The sequence below is a fragment of the Lepidochelys olivacea genome (genome assembly GCF_965140295.1).
Source record: "Lepidochelys olivacea isolate rLepOli2 genome assembly, chromosome: 7".
NCBI classification, from domain to species: Eukaryota; Metazoa; Chordata; order Testudines; family Cheloniidae; genus Lepidochelys; species Lepidochelys olivacea.
In genome coordinates, this window is record NC_140417.1 from 9305491 (window position 1) to 9333294 (window position 27804).

At 44.5% G+C, this 27804-nt stretch overlaps 1 protein-coding gene across 2 annotated transcripts in view; it reads right to left on the reverse strand.

Moving 5' to 3' along the window:
- The window catches only part of FRMD4B (FERM domain containing 4B), a 196601-nt gene that overhangs the window by 120075 nt on the left and 48722 nt on the right, over positions 1–27804 (reverse strand). Inside the window, exon 2 of one of the 2 annotated variants that reach the window (XM_084633678.1) lies at positions 24564–24700. The exons of the other annotated variant lie outside the window; for it this stretch is intronic. The gene's annotated coding sequence lies outside the window, so the exon portion shown is untranslated. The remainder of the gene's footprint in view (positions 1–24563; positions 24701–27804) is intronic. 2 annotated transcript variants of the gene reach the window in all.

The following is a 27804-nucleotide window of genomic DNA, read 5'->3' on the forward strand; positions in this document are numbered from 1 at the left end:
AACACACCAGGGATCCAGAGCACAGAGGCTTGTATTCCCCTCACATCAGGGGTCCACACTAGGATCTGAGATAAAAACGGTGATTTATTGCAAAATTTGAAGGACTAAACATTTTTGGTAACTAAGCACACGAACACACATATAGCCCTTTTTGTGCAAAATTTCTACCAGTTGGAGTCATGCAATGGCTTTTTAAAGTGTTTGGAACCAAAGGAGGGGTAGCCTTAGAACCAGTCACATGGCCTCCTTGCATAAAAATAACAAGGACCCTGTAAAGTAATGATCCCTTTGTTATGGATGGGCAAACCAAGGCTCAGTATCGGAACCAGCAGATCACAGTATCTCTTGAGGAAGTCACTAGGGACCCAATTTTTGGACATATTCAAGTACTCCAGTTCCCCTAGACTCCAAGTGGAGCAGCGGGAGTGCAGCACTTCTGAAAAATCAGACCCTAGATCTTTCCTGGCCTATGTTCTGCCCTTGCCATCTGAAAATGGGAGCAAAGAGGCCTGGCTTGACCTGAGTAATTCAACATGGAGGTGGCTTAATTTCTTGGAAGACAGGATTAGGGAGGTAACTGGCTAGGCAGGCTAAAAATGGACCGTTTGTGCTAAGAGAAGTAAATGGGTCAGTAAGCTAAAAGACAGAATGTCTGGACTAGCTAAGATACAAGTGGGAACACCCAGGAAGCCATTTACTAAGAACAAGAGAACAATGGACAAGAGAAGTTGGGAGGGTAAAGATAAGGTAATGAGTAAAGTCGAACATGGACAGAGCGTGCTGTACAGGAACTGGTTCCTGCAAAGTAACAAAGCCAATCCCAAAACATGGGATCCAATGTGTAGTAAACAATGTGACGTGTCAACGGATATAAAGCAAAGGGGTTTCTGTGTAACTTGGATGTGCGGTATGCCCTGTACACACTCCCTATGCTTAAAGCCTGATCAACTCAAGTGTAGTTTAATTGCATGCCAATAACGAAACCTCAGTGGCAGGTTCAGAGGTAAGCCGAGTACTTGGGAATGGAATGGATAAGGTCTTGGATGCTACTGAATGGATAAGGTCCCAGAAGCTACCCCAACATCTTGATGCCATGAGTTGGATCCACTCATCTGGAGCAGATAGAGTATAGACTCCTTAGTGTGGGGGTTGCAGCCTAGCATTGTGGGAAATAGCATTGGAAGGGTTTAAGGCCTAAATCTGAAGAGGTTAGTACCATGCTGGCGAAATCAGTTAAATCTAAGGGCGGAGCCTATAGACTCCCCAGAGAAATATTAGGGGGAGATGGGAACTGAGCGTAAAAACTCCAGAGAGTGGTATTAGAGGAGGGGGAAAATGCTTGGCAAAGCACAGCAGAGGTCCGTTAAATGCCATAAATAAATAATTGGCAAAGCACAGTGGAGATCTGCTAAATGCCACTAAAAGGACGCAGAGGCTATGCCAAAATGATGTTATTAGAGGCAAAATCTAAAACTAGACAGGATTTAAGGTGTGATTGGCTTCAAGTGCTATTGTTCCTACTTTATTTATATAGTTGGGTGGGGAAAATATACACTTGTGCTCCAGAGTCAGGGGAAGCCTGCAGAGTCTGGGCTGTCCATTGCTGTGGAACACAAAGCCTAGAAACCCTATCTCAGGCCAGCTCTAGTATGTACTGACTTTGAGATGTTTGTGAGGTGCAATGCAAATGTGAAGTATTGCTCAGGCCAGGCACAGGCAGGTGGAGTTCTGGGCCAAGCAAGGCTGACGCTAGAGATTTTGCTGTCCTGGCCATCCAATCCCCACCTCCTCCCCAAGAGGCACTGGAAAGAAGGCAGCAGCTCTGGGGTAGCACTGGTTCCCACACTACGCTATTCAGTGGGGGAGGCACCCAATAGCAGACACCCCCCCTGCTACCTTCTACTGTGTGGGGACATGCTGGAGCAGCTGCTATCAGTTGGCCACTGTCATTGGTGCACCTTTAAAGGGACTGTACCCGCACTGGCTCAGCTCCCAGCTGGAGACAGAGAAGGGAGATGGGCTGGCGGAACCCCTTTAATATGCCATAGGTGGCTGCCTAGGTCTAACATGGGCCCCAAGTCTGGGCTTACAGCCCTGTGCCCTTTCCTCTCAGTATTTCAACATATGGGGTGGGCTGTGAAAGAATAGTGCGAGAGGAAGAGCAGAATATTTTCAATAGTTCTTCACAGTCTCAGCTTTCATTAAAAAAAGAAAAAGCTACTTTATCATTCATGGCTGTGAAAAAAAAGTACAGAAACTATCCCTGAGCTTGCAGGGAGTCTAAAACAATCTCTCTAAGTGTGACCTTCCCCACTCTGTGCAAGTCTTGTCTATGCTATATAGTCCTAAATGGTGCTCATCAACACAGTATCCGAGTGCCTTCCAGTAGCATATTAAGCAATGTGACTACACATCACAGGTTTGTTCTCTCATATTGCTCCCAGGGGAAGCAGCACGTGCAGTGGCTGTCCTGTTTCGGTAGGGGGCTTTTCTTTATTTAATACACCTGCAAATCATATAAGAAAGAAGAGGGCGGAAGGATCAAATGAGGAAGATGGTGCACTGGAGAAGCGCAGAAGATGTATAGATTAAGAGGTGTATGTGGCAGAGGCAATACTGGTTTCATCTTCCTGCGGGGTGGTGGGGGAAGGTTCAGCTTTCAAGAGTTTGCTACCTCAGGTCACAAGGCTCTAGGGGATCCCCCTCCTCAAACGTGTTTTGTGTTTAAAGGGTGAAACGACCATCCGCATACACATATCCTTAAAGTCAAGAGAGATCCTTCACAATGCCGTGTTTCCATTTCTTAGTTTTGGCAAAAATCTGCAGCAGGATGCTTCCAGTCTGAGTAAGTAGCAGAGAGAGAAAATCTGCATCCAGATAATTATCAGTCCCTCAGGTAACACTGCCTCACAAAGGAACCAGCCAGAAAAATCTTATGGCATCTGTGCATAATGGTCTATACATCTCAGAGTTTAAATATAAAACAGAGAAAATACAAAAACACAGTTTCAATCATTTTCAAGTTCCAGTACTAGCATGGCTTTGTAGTTTAAGAAAACGCTTATTGAGAGATGGAAGAATAACGTAGTTTTGAGGAGGGGGGAAAAAAAATCAGTCTATTGAAAATTAAAAAGTTGGCTTCAGTGCTTTCTTGGTTTTCATTATCACTTAATTACAGACTGCCAGAAATGTAAATTCAAGAATTCTCCCATATGAGATAGTGAAAACGTTTTTTTAAATTGATCTGTCATCTGTGGTATCATTTTTTTAAATTGGATCGAAGTATACTTGGCATAGTTACTCGGGATGCTTCCCAATCACTGTGTACATCGACATCTGGCGGTCTCATGTTTTTATTTACACTGTTTGGACGGATTTCGTAAATGCTCAGGAAAGTAGAGGCCCAATCACAAGAACTAGAGTCTGAGACTGTAAAGCCCACCCCCCGCCACCACCTCTGCCCATCATACATCAGCGTTAAACATCAACACTTGCGGCTATCCTAAATAGTCTTTGTGCTCTCCCAAGCAGGCCTCAAAAATCATGCCAAGCCATGGGCTAGAGTTTGACTGTGCCTACACAACCATACAGGGGAGCGGAAACCCTCACATACCCTTACAATGGGTACCTAGACTTTGGGTCCAGACACAAAGGAGTAAAAGCCTCACTCCCCTTCTTGCTTCCTCTCCTGATGCAGTGATTGGGGAGGGCGGGGGAAAAGGTGGAGTCTTGCCTCCACACTGCTACTTGTGGTCACAATAGCTGAATCAGCATAGGGTAGCAGCAATAATCAGATACTGGTATAGGTTATCAGCAAGTTACTAACCTCTGGAAGCAAGGAGGGTATTAGACAGGTTTCAGAGTAACAGCCGTGTTAGTCTGTATTCGCAAAAAGAAAAGGAGGACTTGTGGCACCTTAGAGACTAACCAATTTATTAGAGCATAAGCTTTCGTGAGCTACAGCTCACTTCCTCAGATGCATATCGTGGAAACTGCAGCAGGCTTTATATATACACAGAGAATATGAAACAATACCTCCTCCCACCCCACTGTCCTGCTGGTAATAGCTTATCTAAAGTGATCATCAGGTGGGCCATTTCCAGCACAAATCCAGGTTTTCTCACCCTCCACCCCCCCACACAAATTCACTCTCCTGCTGGTGATAGCCCATCCAAAGTGACAACTCTTTACACAATGTGCATGATAATCAAGTTGGGCTATTTCCTGCACAAATCCAGGTTTTCTCACATCCCCCCACCCCCATACACACACAAACTCACTCTCCTGCTGGTAATAGCTCATCCAAACTGACCACTCTTCAAGTTTAAATCCAAGTTAAACCAGAACATCTGGGGGAGGGGGTAGGAAAAAACAAGAGGAAACAGGCTACCTTGCATAATGACTTAGCCACTCCCAGTCTCTATTTAAGCCTAAATTAATAGTATCCAATTTGCAAATGAATTCCAATTCAGCAGTTTCTCGCTGGAGTCTGGATTTGAAGTTTTTTTGTTTTAAGATAGCGACCTTCATGTCTGTGATTGCGTGACCAGAGAGATTGAAGTGTTCTCCGACTGGTTTATGAATGTTATAATTCTTGACATCTGATTTGTGTCCATTTATTCTTTTACGTAGAGACTGTCCAGTTTGACCAATGTACATGGCAGAGGGGCATTGCTGGCACATGATGGCATATATCACATTGGTGGATGTGCAGGTGAACGAGCCTCTGATAGTGTGGCTGATGTTATTAGGCCCTGTGATGGTGTCCCCTGAATAGGTATGTGGGCACAATTGGCAACGGGCTTTGTTGCAAGGATAAGTTCCTGGGTTAGTGGTTCTGTTGTGTGGTATGTGGTTGTTGGTGAGTATTTGCTTCAGGTTGCGGGGCTGTCTGTAGGCAAGGACTGGCCTGTCTCCCAAGATTTGTGAGAGTGTTGGGTCATCCTTTAGGATAGGTTGTTACTCAACATCTGTGCCTGAGTTACAAGGCATACCAGGCTATTCCTGGGGTGGGTGCATTTCTTGCTCACGGCTATTTCCGAAGGCACAGTCTAGCCTCATGTGGTGAATTTTATCAACAACAATACTTTGCACATCGCTACAACACTTGCTCAAAATGCTTTGCAATCAATTAATTAATCCTCCATACTTTTGTGAAGTAGGGAAGCACTGTTCTCACCTTTGCAGAAGGGTGGGGGGAAGGGGGCGCGGAGAAGCAAAGTGACTGGCTTGAAGCCACATAAGAAGTCTCTTGCAGCACTAGGTGTAGGATCTAGTGATCTTGATTTCCATTCCTGAGCCTTTACCAAGAGAGCTGTCCTTCTGCCCAAATTAAATACCATTAAAAAGGTAAGAAACAAGCATGAGCGTGGATGAACAAGGAAGATATTCACAAACTACTGAATGAGAGAAGGATAAAAAAAATGAGTACAATACTAGGGAATAAGAAGCAAAAAGCCTCTGAACCTTGGACACCACCCTTAACATCAAAAGATTAAGCCAAGTTTAAGATGCAAAGGGAATTGTTCAATTTGATTCAAAGGAAGGTTTTTTGTTGTTTTGTGGGGGCCTGATCCAGTATCCACTGAAATCAATGGGAATCTTTCCCTTTACTTCCACTGGCTTTAGATAAGGCTCCAAGGGATTAGCCAGGGTCCATTTAAAATACTTTTCTCGGTAAAATTCTGGTCCCCACATTGTAAAATGAATATCACAGAAAATACAGCAGAAGAAAACCAGTACGATACCCAAGAGGGTAACCAGAAGTACATTTGACCAGAAAAAAAGATCTCAAGAAGGGACTTTGTAGAGGAACACAGTATTTTGAAGGGAACAGAGATGATAGATGTTACACATACATTTGATCTAATGTCATTTGAACAAGGGTCATGAATTTCTGCAAAGGAACAAAGGTGCATGAAAAGAATTTTAAGAAAAAGTCCTTAAATAAAGTTAATGTGCGTTATAAAACGCAACAGGAACATTGAAACAATAGTTTAAAGAACATAGTTAGACACACATGAAAAAGGAACAAATATTGTGGGTTAGAACAGCTAAATTCATAGGAGGGGATGGCTCCTAAGTGGGTTTTCACGGCTTTCTTCCATGCTGATGTATCCATATTTAGAGCCTAAGTGGTAAGTTAAATCAGAGGTGCTCATTGCAAAGTAGCTCTTAAGTCCAAAATATGGCCTCTTATTAATGGACACAAAGAGTCCACCTACCCTGAATAATAAGATTATTAATTTGCCCTCACTCTTGTGAGGATGAAGAGTGCCCCTACATATCATCCACTGATTAAACATATTGGAAAAATCTTATCCTGAAGTTTCCTGCTTGATTCATGCCCCTGAATAAAGGATGTGAGTTCTGATCACTCTAGGGCTAGGTCTACACTACCCCGGTAAGTCGACCTAAGTTACGCAACTCCAGCTACGTGAATAACATAGCTGGAGTTGACGTAGCTTAGGTCGACTTACTGCGGTGTCTGGACTTACCTTACTCCTCTTGTTCCCAGTGGAGTATCGGGGTCAACCAGAGAGCGCTCTGCCATCGATTTAGCAGGTCTTCACGAGACCCACTAAATCGATCCCCGGTGCATCCGTCACCGGAGCATCAGTCCCGCGGTAGTGTAGACGTAGCCTAGGCCTCTGTACCTTCTTAAAAATTATTTAAGCCATCAGATAGGCCTGATCATTTGAACTATCAGATCAGTGGATAGCAAATAGTTTAATATAGATATTTTAAACAACACCTTGTTATAATTTAACGGGAGCATATAGTTCCCTTTCCAAGTAGATCTGATATTTAAAAAACACTCTGCATAATTCTTTCCATAGCTCAATAAAGACAAAGAAACAGACCGGTAATGAAAACCATGCAAGTGCACCATGCAGATGGTATAAAAACCGAAGTCCTTTGCGAGGTTATGAGCAGAGCTTGGCAGAGATAGGCAATTCTGTTTCACGGAGAATTTCAATGTTTTGAAATTTGGTTTTATTCAGATTAGGAACAAACCCCCAAAATTCTCTACGAAAGGGGATGGAGTCTTAGTGCTGAGGCAAACTACCCTGAAGCCACGGAATCTGGAAGCCGAGGATCTGCAGCCCTAAGGCAGTCCACATGGCTGGCTGGCCTGGAGTTGCTTGGGCTGCCAAGGAGCCAGGCAGGTGGGATGGGCTCCATCAGAACTTCGGGAAAAAAAGTCAGGCTGTCTCTGTTAAACGTTCCAATTTTACTCAACTGGTGAATGCCGACAAAACAACGGAGAGTCAGAATTTTTAACCCAGCCAGCTCTCATTGCCAGCCAGCACCCCACAACTTTAAAAGACACCTCGTTTAGAATTTGTCCTGTAAAATATGGATTCAAATGACTTTTGACAAACATAGGAAGAACTGCAGGATTACCTGTGAATGAGGATAACCGCAGTGTGTTAATTAAGTCACATCTCTCTAACCCTTTTCCGTCCTCTCTCTTCCTCCCCCCACACACTTGTCAGGCTGCGCGCACTAAGGCAATTAACCCAAAGACAAAAGTGAAACTAACTTTTTCAGAAATCCTTTTGCTGCAGTCAGATCCCTCATTAGCTTAGTAAAGATAAAGAGAAATAAAGTTATCAGCTTCCTCCATTTTCATTATGTAACCCCTCTTAAACACAGCCTATAAGAGAAACAGGAGCCTACACACCAAGTTCTACCTACTTTCATCCACTTTCAGTGCAAGCTCTTTGGGGCATCTTTTTTCCCTGTGTTGGTTCAGTGCCTAGCAAAATGGGGTCATGGCTCTTGCCTGCAGCTGCTGGGTGCTATCACAATACAAACAATAAATATGATCTAAATAAATAATAATATAATCACACTGGTCCCTTTGGCCTTGGAACCTATTAATGAATATTAATCAGAAAATAATGTGATAATGGCGAGAGCTGACACTACTGTGTGTTCATCGAGAAGTGTACAGTTTGAATTGGATGTTCCTTATGTCAAGTATAACCTAAACTAGGGATAAACAGGCTCTATGCCTTGAGATTCTGTTTAGAGCTCATGCCCTGAAACTGGACTGAGTTATCAGCAAAGTCTTTTGGCTGAAAACAGAAATATTTCGATTCAAACCGGCACCCTGGTGCCTCATGAGAGTTGTTCAGATGGGTCCAGGTTTCTGACTTATATAGCAATACAGATAGCACACAGGTTAGATAGATCCTGAACTTTGTCTCAACACAAAGACATCCGTGCTCTGGTTGCTAGTACCTGATAAAGGCCCCTGCTCACAGTAACGAGCCAAGGGCCACAATGGACCCAGTAGACTAGGGTCAATTTCCCCCAACATTTGTGAAGGTGGATGAACCACTACTGTGGGCATAGGGTGGAAGAAGAGCTGCGTCTTCATAATGGTCACCTCTGCCCTAGGAACCAACAGCATCTGGCAGAAGAATTCCTGGGAAAGGGGGACAGCATCCCCCAAAATAAGATCCCTCTAGACCTCCCCAGTCCAAAGGGGACAGAGTGAAACAAAGGGGCAACCAGCCACGACTGACTCTGACAACAGCACCAGGGTTTAAATCCCCTGCTATAACCAGCTCCAGGAAGAGGGACGTGTTCTGCACGCATAGGAGGGTGCAACCCAAACCGCACTAAGGGAAAGCACAGCCCTGGAACTAGACACCAGAGAAGATATCAGAAGACTCTTCCACACCGTGGCCCTATGCAGGAGGCAGTGACAATGGTGCTGCAGACACTTTGGACATCAGAGGAGCAAATGAGGATGACTACCATGGCCAGCAGTACATGCTGCCCCAGAGGGAACATGCCCGGGTGGGATGGGGCCACTTCCCTCCTCCATGTGCATCAGCGAGGGCTGTCAGGGAACACTTGGTACATCTTTACTACCAGTCCTACAAGTATCCTACTCCACATTCTCTAGAGAAACTAGGCCTGATTCCACTCTCAGTAACACTGGTGGAAAGCAGGAGTAGCTCCACAGTGTGGGTGAGAGAAGAATCAAGAATACCTCTCTCATGTATTAACCCCACACATGCTCTCAGAGTCCAAATCCAAAACAGTGTGGGGGCGGGGGGGAAGAGGAATGGGTCAAGGTCAAATAAGAGCTTACCTGAACCTCTACCCCAGAACATCCAGGGCTGGAAGCGGAAGTATTCACATATCACCCCCTCCCAGCCAGCCAGCCACCCCCACCACAACCCAAGCCACCCTCCACCCACCGCCTGGCTCTAGTGGTATTTCTAACCCAGCTGAAAGCAAGGATTACTGGAAGCCTCATAAGATGACACATTCTTATAAGATTTCCATCCCAGATTTGCATACCTAAGAGATTTGTGCAGACTGGACAAGGATCTGAACTTCGGGGTGCATATCTGAAATGAACCCACAAAACCTTCAGGAAGGTTCACCCATCAATCCTTACTTCAGAAGACCACTCAGGGCTGTGTGAAATGTAAGATATTGATGTCTCTAGACAGTGATGTTCCTCTACACACTGTTAATGTTTCTTTGGTCTCTTATCCCCTTTGAATGGTATATAACATGTGATCAGCTGGTTTAACAACAGTCTGCTCACTCTCACACAATTATGGACCTGCTCGTTTTTCTGAATCAGACAGAACAATGTAGGTCCAGTCCAGACTTCAATAATAAGCTTATCATATTACTAGAGTGATAATTAAAGATGGTATATTAAAAAAAAAACAACCCTAACTATTGCATTATGCCTACAATGCAGTGATGTGAATTCCCTGCAATCGGCATCAAATGTTCCTGACTGGAAATAGAGGGTCTTGCCATTTAAACATTTATAAAGTAAAACAGGCTGAAGTCAGATTTCTTGAAAGGGAAATTGTTTTACACTTGCTATATCAAGGAATACAAACCCAGGTCAAATTCAAACAATTACAGATGCAGTGTGTATTCCAGTTTCACAAATTAGGATTAATCCCATTTTCAAATGTTGCAACGTCTGAGAAGTGAGAACTTGTGTTACCTTGACTCAATTGACATAAAACGGTACTGGCCTTTCTAATAGCATAGGGCCATCTTTAGTGGGAGTAATTTGGCATAGCTCCATTTGAAGTCCATGGAGCTACATGAATATATATCAGCTGAGGATCTGTTCCAGAAAGTTTGTGTGCAATTTAGTACTATTGAGTGAGTGTTCTGTTATGATGTACGTGTTGGTAGATTACATGCACACACAGAGTAGAATTTTCGAAAGTGCCTATGTGACTTAGGATCCTACACTGCATTTTCAAAAGTCATTTAGGTGCTTTTGAAAATTTGTAGCCACTTGCCTACCTGTTGATTTACACCTCCAAATGTCCCAAACAGGCCCTGTTTAAACACCAACTCCTGTAAAGTAGGCTCATATTATACAAGACTGAGAGGGACTGACTTTCTACAAATTTATGCACAAAATTGTGTGCTCATTAGCATACCTAACTTGGGGATCTAACTGGTCATTTGTGCACACATATACCTCATTTCTGTGCATGTATTTGCCTCTAAACATTAGAAAAAAAACCCCTCACATTTATTACATGATCTGCAGTGCGTGGCAATGATCTGCAGACATTCTCATAGAAGCGTAGACTTTAAGGTCAGAAGGGACCATTATGATCGTCTAGTCTGACCTCCTGCACAACGCAGGCCACGGAATCTCACCCACCCACTCCTGCGAAAAACCTCTAACCTATGTCTGAGCTACTGAAGTCCTCAAATCGAGATTTAAAGACTTTGAGGAGCAGAGAATCCTCCAGCAAGTGACCTGTGACCCATGCTGCAGAGGAAGGCAAAACCCCCCCCAGGGCCTCTGCCAATCTGCCCTGGAGGAAAATTCCTTTCCAACCCCAAATATGGCGATCAGCTAAACCCTGAGCATGTGGGAAAGACTCACCAGCCAGCCACCCAGGAAAGAATTCTCTGTAGTAACTCAGATACCGCCCCATCTAACGTCCCATCACAGGCCATTGGGCATATCTACCACTTATAGTTGAAGATCAATTAATTGCCAGAATTAGGCTATCCCATCATATCATCCCTTCCATAAACTTATCAAGCTAAGTCTTGAAGCCAGATGTGTCTTTTGCCCCCACTGCTTCCCTTGGTGTTCCAGAACATCACTCTTCTGATGGTTAGAAACCTTCGTCTAATTTCAAGTCTAAACTTCCTGATGGCCAGTCTAACTCCCTGTCAGTCACTTTTCCAGTCCCATACCAACAGGTTTAAAGATATGCCTCATTCCACCCTGCAGCTTCAGTGCAATACCTACACCAAGGGCCAGTAATGCTCTGTTAATGGAAGTAGTCCAAATTTAGTAATAGGTAATAGAGAGCAGAATTGGAACTTTATGTGCTAATTTCTGTCCAGACTTATACCACACATAACCCTATTCAAAACAATCTGCCAAATCCTTGGCTGAAGTAAACTGGCCTAGCTCCAGTGATGTCAATGGAACTGGTCAAAAATGTTACCTCAAAACCTTTTGTTTGTTTTTCTTTCTTTGCAGTGGGAGAGTGGGGGGCTAGGGGGAAAGACAGAGATGGGGGTGGGGCACCCCTAAAGCTCTTTCTTGTTTTTGAAAAACCAAAATCTGAATTGGTTTGTTTCAAACTAAAATGAATTTTTTTATTTTGTTTAAAACAAAAACAACAAAACAAAACAAAAAAAACCCCAAACACACTGAACATTTTCTAACACAAAACAAATATTTTTCACTTGTATACATTTTCATGGGAGAGCCTTGCCATTTTCCAAACAGCCCTGGAGCTCCACTGATTTTCATCATCTGAGGCTCTGACCCAATGAGTTTCCTTGCAGTCAACGCAGAACATGGCCCTCTGTATAAAAATGAGCCCTACATCACTCACGGGCTTGGCTCAGTACCAACTCACAGGGCAGACTGCCACCTACCGAGTCATAGGAGTCACTGTCTGCAGTACCTTGGGTGCAGAGGACTGCTTAACTGATGTGATCACAGAGCAGGGTAGAAGGACAGCATGCATGAATTAATAAAACTAACAAAAAGACACAGAGGCTACAAGTGCGGAGAGAATTCTCTTTTCTTCTCCACTGAATCCTCTGCAGCTCCTTACTTCATCACAGCAAGTGTCCTGAAAATCTGTCAGCCTGTCCAGGTCCTAAGCTTGATTAGTCTAAATAAAACTCCGGTAGCAGATGAACTCTCTCCTAACAGGTGTTCCACGCGAAAAGGTCTTTACTGATCTTTGTATGGCTTGGGAGAAGGCTACTGAATACGCTGCCCTTCATTAGCAAAGGCTAATCCCCTCCCACCCACCACCACTAGGAAGAGAATCCCTCGAGTCAACTTTGAAACAGCAGTCAGTTCAGCAAGTCTGCCTGCTTCAAGTCTGAAAAAGAAACGGAGCCTTTACCCTGTCTAATTTCTTTAAACCTGTCCTAGAGCGTGGCAGGGAGCAATCCTGAAATTGGCAGAGACTCTGCTTAGATGCACCTATAGGTCTAACTGCACTCTGGCAGGATCCGTTTCTGCACTAGAGAAGGGCACGGCAAGGGAGACACATTCTGCCCTGCCCACTTCCTCTTTCGTAAACCCCTTAGAGGAGCAGAGCCAGCAAAACACACCCAACTCTTGTAGCTTTGAGGCAGCACGTTGCCCAGCTGGACTTGCCAGGGCAGCTCAAGAGGCACAGGAAATCATTTTGCACTTAACACCACTCCCCCTAACATCTGGAGGAAATAAGAAAAAAAAAGTCAGACTTGGCAGAGTGGAAAATCGGAAACTCTTTGGTAGTTGGAGCACCCAGGCCAGGGAGAGGGGGCAGGAGCAGGAGAGGGGTTTATGGTGGGGCACCAGAAAATGATGAAGCTTCCACTTCTTTAATTACAGAATCCAAGGATGGATACAAAAATCATACGCTACTGCTGCAAATGGGGCGTTCATGCCATTTCCCAGCCTGACTGTGTCACGTGAAATGATTCCTAGCAGGCCAGACTGCAGCCAAGTCAAAATCCTCACAAGAGAGGAATTACAAATGTTCTGCCTTGTTTATTCCCAGAAATGGAATATAGCCATTGTACAACCCTGGCCTTTTCACATTTGGCTAGCTACCTGCATCAAATGGCTCTCCACTGTCTTCGCTGGGGTGCAGTTTAAATGCAGGTCTGACATGATGGGAATTACCCTTCCTTAGAAAGTACTGATACGGAGGACAGGCGATCGTGAGCCCGGGAACTGATGATAGAAGGCGGTACGGTTTACACCCAAAGCTCTTTATGGAGCCGTTCAATGCCTAAGGCCCAGCCCCATAACTCTTACATAGCAGTGTCACCAACCCTCAGGATTGCAATCGTAGCCCCTGCTGCAGCATGTCCCAGGATCACAAGAAGCTCCAGACCCTATGCAATTGTCACCTGCCCTGGGGAAAACCCCTCCAAGTGGCTGCCTTCCTCACTTCCCTGCCCTCCGGGGAAGAGCAGCCAGTCAGAGGTGTTACAGGAGGCAGACACCAGAGCTCTCCTCCAACCCCTCAGGATTCTGCAGAAGAAATTTTTGGAGGGGAAGGACAAGAAGATGCAGCTTCGGGGCGGGGGATCCGCTCCTTACTTCCCCCTCCCAAGGAGATGCCTTGGAGATGCCCCCAAGCCTGGGAAATAGGTGAGTGTGAGTGTGTGAGAGAACAAACACGAACTGCCCCTGGAGCAGCCCTCCCCACCACCAGGCCTGGGAAGGGATGAAGAACCCCCACAGCTGCAGGAGGAGCAGAGGCCTGCGACGGGGGGGAAGGGAGAGCTGTAGGGCGCAGAACAGCTTTGGTGCACAGAACGGCTATGGGGCTAAGTAGGTGGAGTTGATGTGGAGGTGGGGGCAGAGGTGAGGGCTTGCGGGGAGGCACAAAAATAACTGATTTTGGAACTGAGGTACAGAGTTGATGTGGGGAGTTGACACAAAATTAATTTATATAAGGCTCGCTATAAATTGACACCACCAATTTTCACGTTCCTATTGAGAGTGGGCAGCGGGAGCTCATAAATCAGACAGCAGCCCACACACAACTCTCTCATTTTGTTTTAAAAGGTCTCATGATTTTGGGCCCAATCTCATGACTTTTCATCTTTTGGGGTTGGTAATACTGTTCTAGACTTCACTGGGACTCTGTGCAGCATCCTCATCAAATTCCGACCTGCAGAGTGGCATTGGGCAGACCTAAATACCTGCCTTCCTCCTCAGTTTCAATTGGAGAAGGTGGTAACCATCACTTCTGGTCCTCAGTTGTGGTGCAGCATTACTGTGAGCTGTTAAACAGCTGCCACGTTTTCCTCCAGAGCTGGTTGCATTGCAGGGGTAGGTGCAGCTAAGGGTGCAATGTGCTTTGGGGTCCCACTGGACAAATGGGTGTAGGCGTAAATATTTGATTTTCCAAGGGTAAACACCATCAACAAAATAATCTAGCCATAGCATGGGATTCTGCTGTTGAACTGGCTGGGTACTGCACATCGATCCAGACCAACGCACATGAGCATAAAGGCTTCTTATTCAATTTTCAGTTTCCCTCCTGGGTTTCTATGGCAAATGGGGTAGAATTTGTGCATAATCTAAATACCGGGCAAAGCACCACACCGTACCAGGAAGTGAAAGTGAGACAGTTAAATTCAACATTGTGAGAGAGAGAGATACACAAAGTCACGAAAACAAAATAACAGCCCCAAAATACAGCACTCTCTCCTGCCACGGCTTTTAAGAGGGACAATAAACGCTGACTCACTCCTGTAATTATATCCTAGGTGTATTCATTCTCTCAGGATGACGAACTGGGGATGCTGAACTTTTCAGAATGAGCGTAACTCAGAGCTAGGTCCTGCCTTTGATGAGACGTTACGGCGCAGCACACGGCAGAGCTGGAGGATGCAAGGCCTTTGTTTTCTTCTTCCCTCGGAATCCCTGCCCAAGGTCAGACCCAATCCTGACCCCAGCATGCCACCACATAATGATCAAGGGACTACCTCAAACACCTCTGTGCTTTCTCCCATGCTACCCCTTATACAAGGAGAAAACACGCTGATAAAATCCAAACTGCCGCTAGCTTCTCTTCCTTCAAATCCCTCCTGAAGACTCACTTCCACCAGGGTGCCTGCAAAACACTATCATGGCTAGGAAGGTGACAACTGCATCTGTTGATCTTCCCCTCTTCTTCTCCCCTTCTCCCTTCATCTCCTCCTCTATTACCAACTAAAAGAAAACAAAATCCACATGACTAACAAAACTGAACCAAGTCTTCACCAAATCCATTGGCTTGTATGTTGTATCCCCACTGTCTACCCTCCATCTGCAATTTCAGATTGCAAGCCCTTCTGGGCAGGGATGGTTTCTTGCTGTGTTTGTACAACACCCAGCACAATGGGGTCCCAATCCCAAATGTGCCCTTTGGAGGCTACCATTATATAAATACTTAACTATATACCCCACAAGAGGAGACAAGTTCATAACCCTGTTTCCCTTCTCAATGGCCAGCGAGATGGGTCTGTTCAAGGGGTAGGGAAGGGGGACAAAATGTATCCTGGGAAAGGGTTTAGCAGCTGCTCCTGGGCCACTGTACTTGCCTTGTGCATGCACCCTCTACGTCTACATGTACGGCGGAGCGATCAATCCACCGGAGGTCGATTTATCGCGTCTAGTGAAGACGTGATAAATTGACCGCCGAGCACTCTCCTGTCAACTCCGGTACTCCACCAGAGCAAGAAGCGTAGGCGGAGTTGACGGGGAAGGAGCAGCAGTCAACCTACCGCAGTTTTCGTATGCTATTTTCGTAGCTGAAGTTGCGTAATTTAGACCGACTTAGCTCGCCCCTCCTGGGTAGACCACGCCTAAGCACCTCTGCTTGAGTGTCAACTGTAACTTAAAGCCCTGCTCAGAGACGTTTTCACGTTTGAATGAAAGAGGTGCAAATATTGCTGTCATCCAATGCCCACTGAAGTCAATGGGAGTTTTTCCACTTACATCAGTGGTGCTTATAACATGCCCATATAAGATTTAAAAAAATAACTTTTAGAAAAGAAAGATTTTTGCAATAGGAGGGACATACATTGGGGCAAACATAGCACTGTTGAAACGGAGGGATAGATATAGGTTTATGGCATAGACTCTAGCAAGCTGCCAGTACCAAAAATATTCTGAGCGATACCAAACAATGCATTTTGTGAGTGCATTGTGTACGCAGTGGGCATGCATGATAAGATTGCAAGCAAGAGTGATTAAAAATGGTATTACCTATTCCTAGGGCAATTAATACTCCTTTCTGTTAGCACTTTGCTAACAGAAATGAATGAACTTTTAACAATCTGGGGAATAAAAAGTCAATGATAATCTAGGATTCAGAAAGGTGGTGAATCAATAGGCTTTGTTTATTACAGCAGATCCACTTTGGCACAAACAGTGCTTTGATGTACAGCACGCATCTAAAAAAAATCAAATCTCAGCGTTCTCCGGGGAGCTTCACCATGCAAGAAAAAACAACTCCAGTAACACAAGGTTTTCAACCACATACTCCAGGGGGATCACATCCATTTCGTAGGGCTTGGAAATAGGGAAGTATTTTTATGCCCATCTTATATCAAGTATTTTTATGCCCATCACAGTCACAGAGCAAGTAAGTGGCATACCTGGGAATAGAATGTAAGAGTACTCTAAGCCTAAGTCTTAGAGTTTAAGTCTTAGAGTTTAAGATGTGACATCTGGGACCACTCTGTGACTAGTTCCCTGTCCCCTCAATTTCCAGAAATCCCTGGCTAGGCCACATCAGATCATGGGTCCCTTTCTACACTGATATGAACAAGTGCAATTATAGTGCACATCTGAAACTGGTACATATTTTTTATTCAAAGGGCTGCTCAAAGGAATCCTTTAATAGCTAAAGCACTCATTCCAAAAAAAATTAAAAAAAGAAAAATCAGTGCAAGGGAAAGGACTGACCCTCGCAGTCGGTTTTTTTTTTTTTTTTAATAAGACACGACCTCCAGTGGGAACAGTGACATTTGGAAGCGTCTGAAACACAAACAATGAGAAAGGAAGTTAGAAAGGGAAACTGGAGAGGGCGACGTCCTGACTGCCCCTGGCCATTGTGACAACATGAGCTGAGTCAGCTCCGTAAAGGAGAGAGAGGAAAGAGAGGCCTCCCCCCTCTGAAACAGCATACAACAACGATCCAGGGGAGAGTGACAGAACAAGAACAAGTGGCAGGTGTCCTACGCACAGACCGCAACCCGGATACAAGATTGGGCACACTGGGAGGGTGAGGGACAGTCTGCTCCCCCTGAAGGCCATGGAGTATCACCAATGAACGTCAGCAATTGGCCGCCCCAGTTACCTCCACCTGCTACCACCTGTCCTGCCTGGGGGATAGAAGCTGATTTATTTTTAAGTCCTTGAGCCTCTGCTGATGTCCCTTTGGATGCTACTCCATCTGCCCTGCTGCCAGGCTGCACTTAGCCTGGCTTCCTGCAGCACTTTGAGGCCAATTCTGCTCTCACTGAAGTCAGGGCAAGGCTCCCATTGATTTGAAGGGGGGGGGGAGGATCAGGCCTTTACTGTAAATCCCTGAACTGAGGCAACGTGTGGGTGTGTAGCAGAGATCCAGATCGTCATAACAGCACCACAGCGGGTGTGGCAGACTCACCACAGGAGGAGAAGCGCAGTGCCAGAAACTCGAAATTGACTGACAGAAAATCTCGCCTCTCTCTTTACAGGCTATAAAGGGGGAAAGTGGCGCATGATTCATCAGGACACAGGAAAGAGCAAGCCAAACGTCTGGGAACCTGCAGGGACCGATGGAACCAGTCTGAGGGAGAAGAGCACACGGCGTTGCTTCGCGCTAGGTTGGCATTTCAGACTTTCTTGTTGTAGACTCAAAAAGCAGCTGCCTTGTCAGAGGCAGGCAGAAGAGCAGAGGAGAGAGAGGATTCTAAACGTGAAATATTTTTCTGTTCAGGCTCCCCATAGTTTCATCAGCTCCAGCTCCACTGTGGACCGTTGTGTAACATCGCAACCTCCCCACGGCCTAGGCAGCTAGTCTAGAAACATTCAAGCGAGTGGCTTGTTATGAGTGTTACAATGGATACAAGTAAAAGCTCTGCATTGGCTAACAATCGCCACACAGCAGTAATCACAGAGCCACACCTTTCCCTCCTCACACACAGAATGGAAAACCCGGGTAACTGACTGCTCCCTGCTGGCAAATGACTTTTTAAAAGGATGGAAGGGAGGGGGTTTGAAGAGCTTTTAAAAAGAAAACACGTATTTCTTTGTACCCAATGGGACGCAGAACAGGTGTGTGGGCCGCCCGAGCTGCTATTCTAATCAATGTTTTGTTTTTAAGAGGTGCGATTTTCATTGGCCAAGTCTGCATAAGAATAACGTGTTCGCCCCATCCTCCTTGGAAAGAGCATTATGTGAGCTTGGCCAGCTCCAGGAAGCCATCTGGAGGAGGAAGAGGATGTCTGGGAACAAATTAAGTGCTTTTATTAGGCCTTCCATGTGTTCAGAGGGTGGGAACTGGACACTATAAAAACTACCTGCCACTCACCAATTAGCTGTCTGAATAGATTGTTAGAGGTTGCCTTGCTGCGGCTTGTCCTCATCTTAGGGGCTGCTAATGGGATCAAGACTACTCTACTCTGCACAACCCATACGGATACATGGGAGGGGACTCCCAGTTACAGCTAGAGAGGAGATGGAAGACCACTGGCTTTACATCACCCTTATTCATGGCCTCCCGTCTTGTTTTACCTTCTTGTCGAGTCTTGCAATGGGCACAAAAGGAATAGAGACGCAGGAAGAACGAAGTATAGTACGGGATATCAGTGGCTGTGACCCTCTTTCTGATCCTACATAGTTCTTAGACTGCATTTTGGCAAGGGGCTGAGTACCCTTAAATGTCCACTGAAGTCTAGGGGGTGTTAAGAGCACTCAGTACCTTCCAGGGAGCAACCAGCACCTTCAGAATGAGACTCCGAGCACAACTCATGAATGTGATTTAGGGTTTCACTGGAGGAATGGTAAGGGCATCATATATTCAGGCATTCTTCTAGTAAATCATGGCTGGTACTACCTGAACCTCAGTGTATGTGGAGGGAGGGGAATTAGCTAAATATAATTCAATTTTAGCCTGGCCATTGGTATATCAAATGTAAAAAAAAAAAAAAAAAAAACACAAGACTGAGAACACAGCAGTCACTGTAATACAATTCATGTTTCTATACTGATAAATTATGCAGTAGTCTCATACCAGGTACAATCGCAGAAGAGCACCGTCTGTTTCCCAATATGGGAACTCACAGTGATGATAGAGGGGATTTACTTTCCTATTCCTTTCGGCATACTACAGAGCTGTAGTAATGCCACCCTGCCGAATAGCTCTTGATGATGCTTCATACCATTGGAATATTGCAGGAGAGGCACATTTTCCAGCTGTTTACTCATCGTGCCAGAGCACATTTATATGAGCTGTTTCATCTCTAAATAGTCCAAGGATTTCCATCAGTATTTCATTAAGAAACTGTCTCAATTATAATCATAGGAGAAAGAACAAACAACAACTACCTTGAACAAGTCAAAGTTTCCAGTCTCTAATTTTTTAAACTGAGATTTGGGTGGGACTTGTGTGAATTAAAGACTAAATCCAGCACAGGAGAAAACATTCATTAATTTTAGGTTTCAGAGTAGCAGCCGTGTTAGTCTGTATTCACAAAAAGAAAAGGAGTACTTGTGGCACCTGAGAGACTAACCAATTTATTTGAGCATAAGCTTTCGTGAGCTACAGCTCACTTCATTGGATGCATAAAAGTGGAAAATGCAGTGAGGATGTTTTTATGCGCACAGATCATGAAAAAATGGGTGTTTATCACTTCAAAAGGTTCTCTCTCCCCACACCTCACTCTCCTGCTGATAATAGCTTATCTAAAGTGATCACTCTCCTTACAATGTGTGTGGCCATTATCAAGGTGGGCCATTTCCAGCACAAATCCAGGGTTTAACGTCTGAGGAAGGGGTGGGGGGGAGAGGGAGAGGAGGTGGAGGAAAAAACAAGGGGAAATAGGCTTGAATAGACACTGGGAGTGGCTAAGTCATTATGCAAGGTAACCTAAGTTAATTGTATCCAATTTGCAAATGAATTCCAATTCAGCAGTCTCTCGCTGGAGTCTGGTTTTGAAGCTTTTCTGTTGTAATATCGCAACTTTCATGTCTGTAATCGCGTGACCAGAGAGATTAAAGTGTTCTCCGACTGGTTTATGAATGTTATAATTCTTGATGTCTGATTTGTGTCCATTTATTCTTTTACGTAGAGACTGTCCAGTTTGACCAATGTACATGGCAGAGGGGCATTGCTGGCACATGATGGCATATATCACATTGGTAGATGTGCAGGTGAACGAGCCTCTGATAGTGTGGCTGATGTGATTAGGTCTATGATGGTGTCCCCTGAATAGATATGTGGACACAGTTGGCAATGGACTTTGTTGCAAGGATAGGTTCCTGGGTTAGTGGTTCTGTTGTGTGGTACGTGGTTGCTGGTGAGTATTTGTTTCAGGTTGGGGGGTTGTCTGTAGGCAAGGACTGGCCTGTCTCCCAAGATGAGAGAGAGTGTTGGGTCATCTTTTAGGATAGGTTGTAGATCCTTGATAATGCGTTGGAGGGGTTTTAGTTGGGGGCTGAAGGTGACGGCTAGTGGCGTTCTGTTATTTTCTTTGTTAGGCCTGTCCTGTAGTAGGTGACTTCTGGGAACTCTTCTGGCTCTGTCAATCTGTTTCTTCACTTCCGCAGGTGGGTATTGTAGTTGTAAGAATGCTTGATAGAGATCTTGTAGGTGTTTGTCTGAGGGGTTGGAGCAAATGCGGTTGTATCGCAGAGCTTGGCTGTAGACAGTGGATCGTGTGGTGTGGTCAGGGTGAAAGCTGGAGGCATGTAGGTAGGAATAGCGGTCAGTAGGTTTCCGGTATAGGATGGTGATTATGTGACCATTGTTTATTAGCACTGTAGTGTCCAGGAAGTGGATCTCCTGTGTGGACTGACCCAGGCTGAGGTTGATGGTGGGATGGAAATTGTTGAAATCATGGTGGAATTCCTCAAGGGCTTCTTTTCCATGGGTCCAGATGATGAAGGTGTCATCAATATAGCGGAAGCAGAGTAGGGGCTTTAGGGGACGAGAGCTGAGGAAGCGTTGTTCTAAGTCAGCCATAAACCAGCAGGAGAGTGGGGTGGGGGGAGTGGAAACCTTTTGTACTGATAAACACCCATTAATTTTAGCTTTCAACTTTCATGTCCGCAGGATTCTGAAGGATCTCAGCTCGTAACTAAGCTACCTAGGACAGTGTGAGAAGAGATGGGGCTGAGGTTGCTATATAACACCTAGCTTCTCTCCTTTCAATTATTGTTCAAGTGAACACCATAGGACTAGTCAGCTGGCAGGGAATCAGACTGGAGCGCTACTGCATAGGTGAGCTGGGCCAGCAGATGGGCCAAATATCTTCTGCCGCAAGGAGGGCTGAATGTGTTACTCTTCCTATTCCCACAGTGGAAGATGCTGGCTAGTAACTATGCTATTCATACAGCTCCCTCTGCTGGTCTAATGATAAAGTATACTTCTAAGGGATTGTGTGTAAAAGAAACCCCAAACCTTGGACCCATCCCAAGTCCCCACTTCTCTGTCTGGAACTAAGATGGTGAACTGTTCCTGCTAAAGGAGAGAGAATAAAGGGAGTGTAGCGCTCCGGTGAGTGTGTTACAAGTGCCCCGCTTTGGTGATCTGCAAAGGTGAGTCTGCAACAGCCCCAGAGAGTGCACTCTGGCTCTTCAGCTCAAGCCTAAATAGCTCCTGCTTTTAGCTGTGGGGTTCCTGGTTCAGTACCTGGTGTCTCAGCTAAGACAGTGACCACCAGAGAAACACTTCAATTAAAATTCAAGGCAATACCAATCCCAAATCTTACCTGGGCTTGACTCTCACTAATGCTAGGTTAGATATCCACCTGACATTGCATTTCATTTAGAGCTGCAAGCTGGCTACTTTCCACAAAGTCTTCTCTAATGCTGTCTTTGTATCTCTTCCTAATTCTAAATGTGTCTTTTCCTCAGGCAGCCCCTTCTTCAAATCCCACTGCTTCCACTCAGCCTTCAAGGGTACAGTTCCAGTGCATTTCAAAACCCGTGGCAGCAAGTCTCAGAGCCCAGGTGGACAGATTCAGGGGCTCATGCTAGGACACAAGAACAGCAGCTCACATGTTTGGGCTCTGGTTTTGAAGCCGCGGCAGGAGGGTGGGTTTCAGAGCCCGAGCTCCAGCCCCAGCCCGAACATTTATACTGCAGTTTCAGCACCAGAGTGCGAGTGCCCAGGCTCAGATACTTTCTACTGAAGGTTTTAGACCACAGAGTAGACGTACCCAGGGTTAATCTGCTCCGGTGCCGTTTACTCCCAGCCTCATGCCTGATTTTGGAGTCAATTCTACCCTCAGCTATCCTAGCATACAGGAGAGAGATGGACAGATGGTCCAGCGGGGAGGGTACTAATCTGGAACGTGGGAGACCTGGCTTCAATTTACTGGCTCCACTACAGATTTCCTGTGTGACCCTGGACAAGTTGTTTGGGATCACACTGTCAAGGGCATTGGGCACCTTTAGATTGGAAAGTGGGTTCTCTGACGAAGGACCTCAGAATTCAGCGCATCGTGAAGAGGTCAGTGGCTATCTCATCTTTTGCACAAGACTTCAGTTCCTTGTTGAACATGGGTCATCTCACATGGAAACAAAGGAGAATCCTCACTGCAGACATTATTTGGTGTAGATGTAGGTGACCCTTCGTGGAAACATTTGTCTGACTTTATCTTCACAGAGTGATGTCTTGTGTCCATACATGGGGTATACAATCACTGCACTCCTGGCCTCCACTTTGCCTTGCCTCTCAATGTCTGCAGCAACTTCTGAAGTTTTAGAAGATTTTTTTCACTTGGGGAGGAAAACTATCCAGGCTAGAAGCTTGCAAGAGGAGACAATGGGAGAGACAGTCTTCCCCCAGTGCGGCCTCCCTTCATCACTCACATGACCTAAAGGGGCCAGAAAGCTGACCTAAGTGAGCAATTGCAGGGCTCCCCCTAAAGTAGGGAAATTCCTGGAGCATGAGAAGCGGAAAAGCACCTTATGCTTCAGTGACCTGAAGGCAGCAGGACAGCCGCCGGGGACTTTTGCAACCAGAATAGAGGAAAGCTACCTCTAATTTATGCTGGGGCCAGCTCAGCCCCTGGTTACCCTCTGGATCAGGCATTTTTCATCTGTTTTTGCTCCCTCCTCAGCCCTGTGGAAAATGTAGCTTGGTGGGACTCAAGAACCGCACCCAAAGTTTTCGAAGGGCACAGGAACTCGCTCATTAGAAGTGCAAGAACAAATAGAGACAAGAATTTTGTAATTCCTGTAGGACCCACAGAAGTCAGATAGTCCAACCTCTCTAAACTCTGATTTTTCTCTTCTGGCTCTTTTATTTGAGTTTTAGATATGGGTACGTCTTCCTCTTTCAGCTATGGAGCTAGGTCCAAAGTCAGTAGGCAGGGGTCCCCCCCAAATGACACCCACTTTCCCTACCTAAATACTCTACCCTCATCTGATATCATGCCTGCCTTCCAATAATGAACACAATATACCTACCTGGAGAGAATACAGAATAACTAAGAAAACCAGCATCACTTTGTAGTAAATTACTAACTACAGTCTCCTGTCTTCATACAGGAGGAAAGAGAATTTCCAGCATTTATGAGCACATTTTGTACAGGCTGTCTTTTGATCTATGAGAATAATTTTCTATGTTTTGTTCTGCATCTTTAAAATCTACATTAATTCCCATGTGCATTTGGGGGGAGGCAAAGTGAATTGATGCTCTTTGTTGCATATCTGATTTAATGCACATAAGCCCAGAACAAGATAACAGATCGCTAGGATTTCAACACTATATAACTGTACTGAAGGAGAGGCTGGTCTCAATACAAACTCAATATATTTTTTGCATCACAGAACACAGGAAGCAGCCACTGGCCCCATTCCTGGCCTCACTGAGAGCAATGGCAAAACTTGATTTCACTGGGACTACAGTGTAATTTTTTGCAAACTTAAAGACTCACTAGGTCGATTTTCCACATTTCCCCCCCAATGAGAATTAATCCACAATCCTCTGAGTGCATAGAGAAGCATATCACGCATGCCACTTTACACAGCAAGGAATCACACCAACCCTTGTTGTGGGTAGCATCATTACACCCGTTTGTGCTTTGCTGCATTTCACCGACAGCTGCTTTATTACGACAAGCATTACTGGAATCCAGGGAACGTGGTCACCCACTTCACCATGCGCTCCTAGAAGGATCCTGTATCACTGACTCGCCCGAATGATGGACTAATATGAAATGCCTGGCTTGGACCATTAGATTTTCAGAACTTTTCTTGTATCTCTAGCTTAATAACCTTATTTTTCATTGGTGATCACATCACTGACATGATACCATAGGCCTTTACAAGGTGAAGGTTTTGTATTGGTTCCTACCTTTAGCTCGGGCACAGCCTTCCGTCTCTATTTAATCCTCTCTGTAATATCCTTCAGTTTTCCATTACTATGCACCGATTTCATCCTTCTAAGTCTTTCATGCCTTCCTCTGCTCTAGCCAGATCCTTCTTGAAGCGCTACAGCAAAGACGACAAAATTTCAATTTTTCTTCAGGGGGAAAAAAACCTCATCCACCCTCCCAATGTGCTGTTTTCAGTTCATTCCTGAAACTCTCCAGAACAACCCTCCCCATCTGAGACTGGCAATAACCAGCTATGTACTACAGATTAGAGTGGTATATAAAATGAGCGTTACTGCTAAGATATTTCTACACAAATGAAACAGTGCCATTGTTCCCTGTTAACGTCCCCGAGTGGTCTACAGTCCAGCATTTTCTCCGGCTGTATGTTTCAGTTCATTGGAGATACAAAGCCAGATTTGCTTAATGTCTTTTAACTTCATCTATGCACAGTTCTTTACTCCAGTTCATGCATTAATCTAAGGGAACAGAAATGTACATGTTAGCTAATTACAGAAGTCAAAACTAAGCAGATCCCTTAAAGAAACATGTCCTGCCTAAATTTAGTAACACTGGTTATGAAAACAGAAGCAGGATGGGTAAAGAGGCACTTGACAAGCAGTTCCTTAAACCCGGACACTACCCAATTTCTAGCCTACTGTTCTTCAAAAGGCCGACAGCACCAACAGACACTTGAAATCCCCACCCATGCATCAGACTTTCCAAGTTGCCACTCTCCATAATGCCACTACATCGCTCATGTCCCCTTCCCACATTCAAGTATCTCTACGTCAGGTTTTTGTAATGCCTGTTTTCCTTTACAATCAAAAGCTACTCTAACAGTAGCAATAGCAAGTTTCCTAGTAAGGTATCTTAGCATCTCTGGCTCTTCTCCAGTTACAGAAATCTCTGCTTGGGGTAGGGTTTTTTGGCCAGGAGCTATCATGACTCTTACATGTTAAGCTCTCAGGCCAGGTCTACTCTACAGAGACAAGAACATCTGGCCCACCAAAAAAATATAGACTACAACCATAAACCCACAAAAGACTTTTTATGTGAAATCCCATCGAGTTCAAGTTACTGGATCCGATCCTTTAGCTCAAGCAGTCACATCTCATTCTTCAATGACTTCCCTGGGGCTCCATGTGATCAAAAGTGTCTATGATGGCAAATCACTTTGCAGGAGGAGAACTTTACAGGGCAAAGCTGTCCTCTAAGATGTGTGTGGAGGGCTATCACTAAACCACACTGTGGCACATCTCGGAACAGAATATCAGACTCAAGGTCCACCCCTGCTACTCCTAGAGTATTTTACTTTTAAAAACTGAACCTACAATTCCCCGTCAAGATCTTAGAGGAGTATTTTGCCCTTAGCAGGAGGGTGTGAAGTCAAGTCAATGAGCGTTTTGCCATCTACTTTAATGAGAGCAGTATAAGGGTGCTAGAATAAATTCCAGATGTTTCAACGTACAAATTGATTCAACGGAGACTTTCAAGCTTCTTCACTATAAATGAAATTTCATTATAACAGAGTTTATGGTAAGCAAGTTACACTGTCCTTGGAGAAGACTATGTAGTATTAATTATAACGCAGTTTAAAATGGATTGAAGTACACCTATTGGTCAAAATGTTTTAAGAGAGTGTAATCTAAGACCACTACCTTCTCATTTCCTTTTCTCCATGTTATTTTATTTAAGGCAGCCATCTGTACACTAGAGGGCAGACTGTACAAAAAGCCAGCTTTCACTGTTCAGAGCATTTTGCAATCGAACAGCCCAACACTGATAGTCATTTCAATCTGGGGTGCAGTAAAAAATGGCTCAGAGACCAGAAGGGACTGCACAGCTAATATTCCAATGTAGTGCTATATTTAAATACATTATTTTGTAAATTAGACAGGTCTCGCTTTTCATATTTTATGGCCTATTCTCTGTTCTGGATGCCTGCAGTACTAGATGCATTAAGTCCTCTATTCTGCAATTGGATTCACATGGGCAGATCACTAAACCGATGCACAGCCTCACTGAAGGCAATCAGGCTCAGTGTGCCCTCAATGGTTTGCTTACACTGCTGTCTGATTTCAGGATTGGGGTCTAAACTGATTTTGTAAAGAAGGACATGGCCACAAAAAGAAAATATAGGGTGCTCAAGGTATTCTTCCCTTGAATAGATCACAAATCTTAAGTCTAAAAATTCTTCATTTTAATTTGACCCCAGGGTTAATTTACCACCCTTGCTGTTTTCAAAATATTTTCCTCAAGTTTAAAGTCTGATTCACCTCTATACACTCATATCATTATAAAGATGCAATCTACTAACCATGTGAAACTTATTAGGATTCTGAGCTTCATTCCTCAGTCATTTTAACTGATAACTTGCATCACAATGATTTTTTCCAGCTTTTTATTGTTAAAAAGTGTGCTGGCACACTGAGGCACTTACACTGAATTGATATTTACAATAAACTGACATTTACAATGTTGATAAACTTATTTTTACTTCACAAATATTTGAACTCTGTGCCCCTTAAATCGCAGAAAGAAGCAGATTGAATGTCACATTCTACCCTGTTACAAGGTTAGCCTCAAGCAATTAAACTACATTAAAGAACTCATCAAGCTTAGTAATACATGAGGTCACTGTTTGAGACCCTGCAGCTTCTCATATGCATGGGGTGAATGAAAAATTTTCAGCCACAAATCAGGATTTCCTATTATTTTAGCTCTACTTGCTTATGGATTTTCATTTATATAAAAATATATTGGAAAAAGGAAGCCATTTTGAACTAAATAAAGATCATTACACTTAACAGTCAGAATATAGACAGCACAAATTTTGGAGCTTAATTTTTGACTTCAGTCATCGGGGTTGCAATTAGCCAGTATAGAATTTTAAAATGTGTATTGAGTTTTAAAAGAATACCACAAAAATTTGCAAGCAATGAGCGCTGCTGGTCATGGATAAAAGCTGGACAAGGGGAAAGGGTACTCTTAGAAACGACAACAGTGGAATGTTACAAGGATAAAGTCCAATCCTTCTCCCACCAAAATCAATAGCAAAATTCTCATGGAGACAGGCGAGAGAAGAAATATTAGTCACAGATAGATTATAACAGAAATGCTTTGGTAATCACTGTTGGGCCGGATTCATTCCTAGTCAGTCCAACTTTACCTTTCTGCATCTCCATTGATTTCAGTGAAGTTACAGCAGTGTAAAACTGG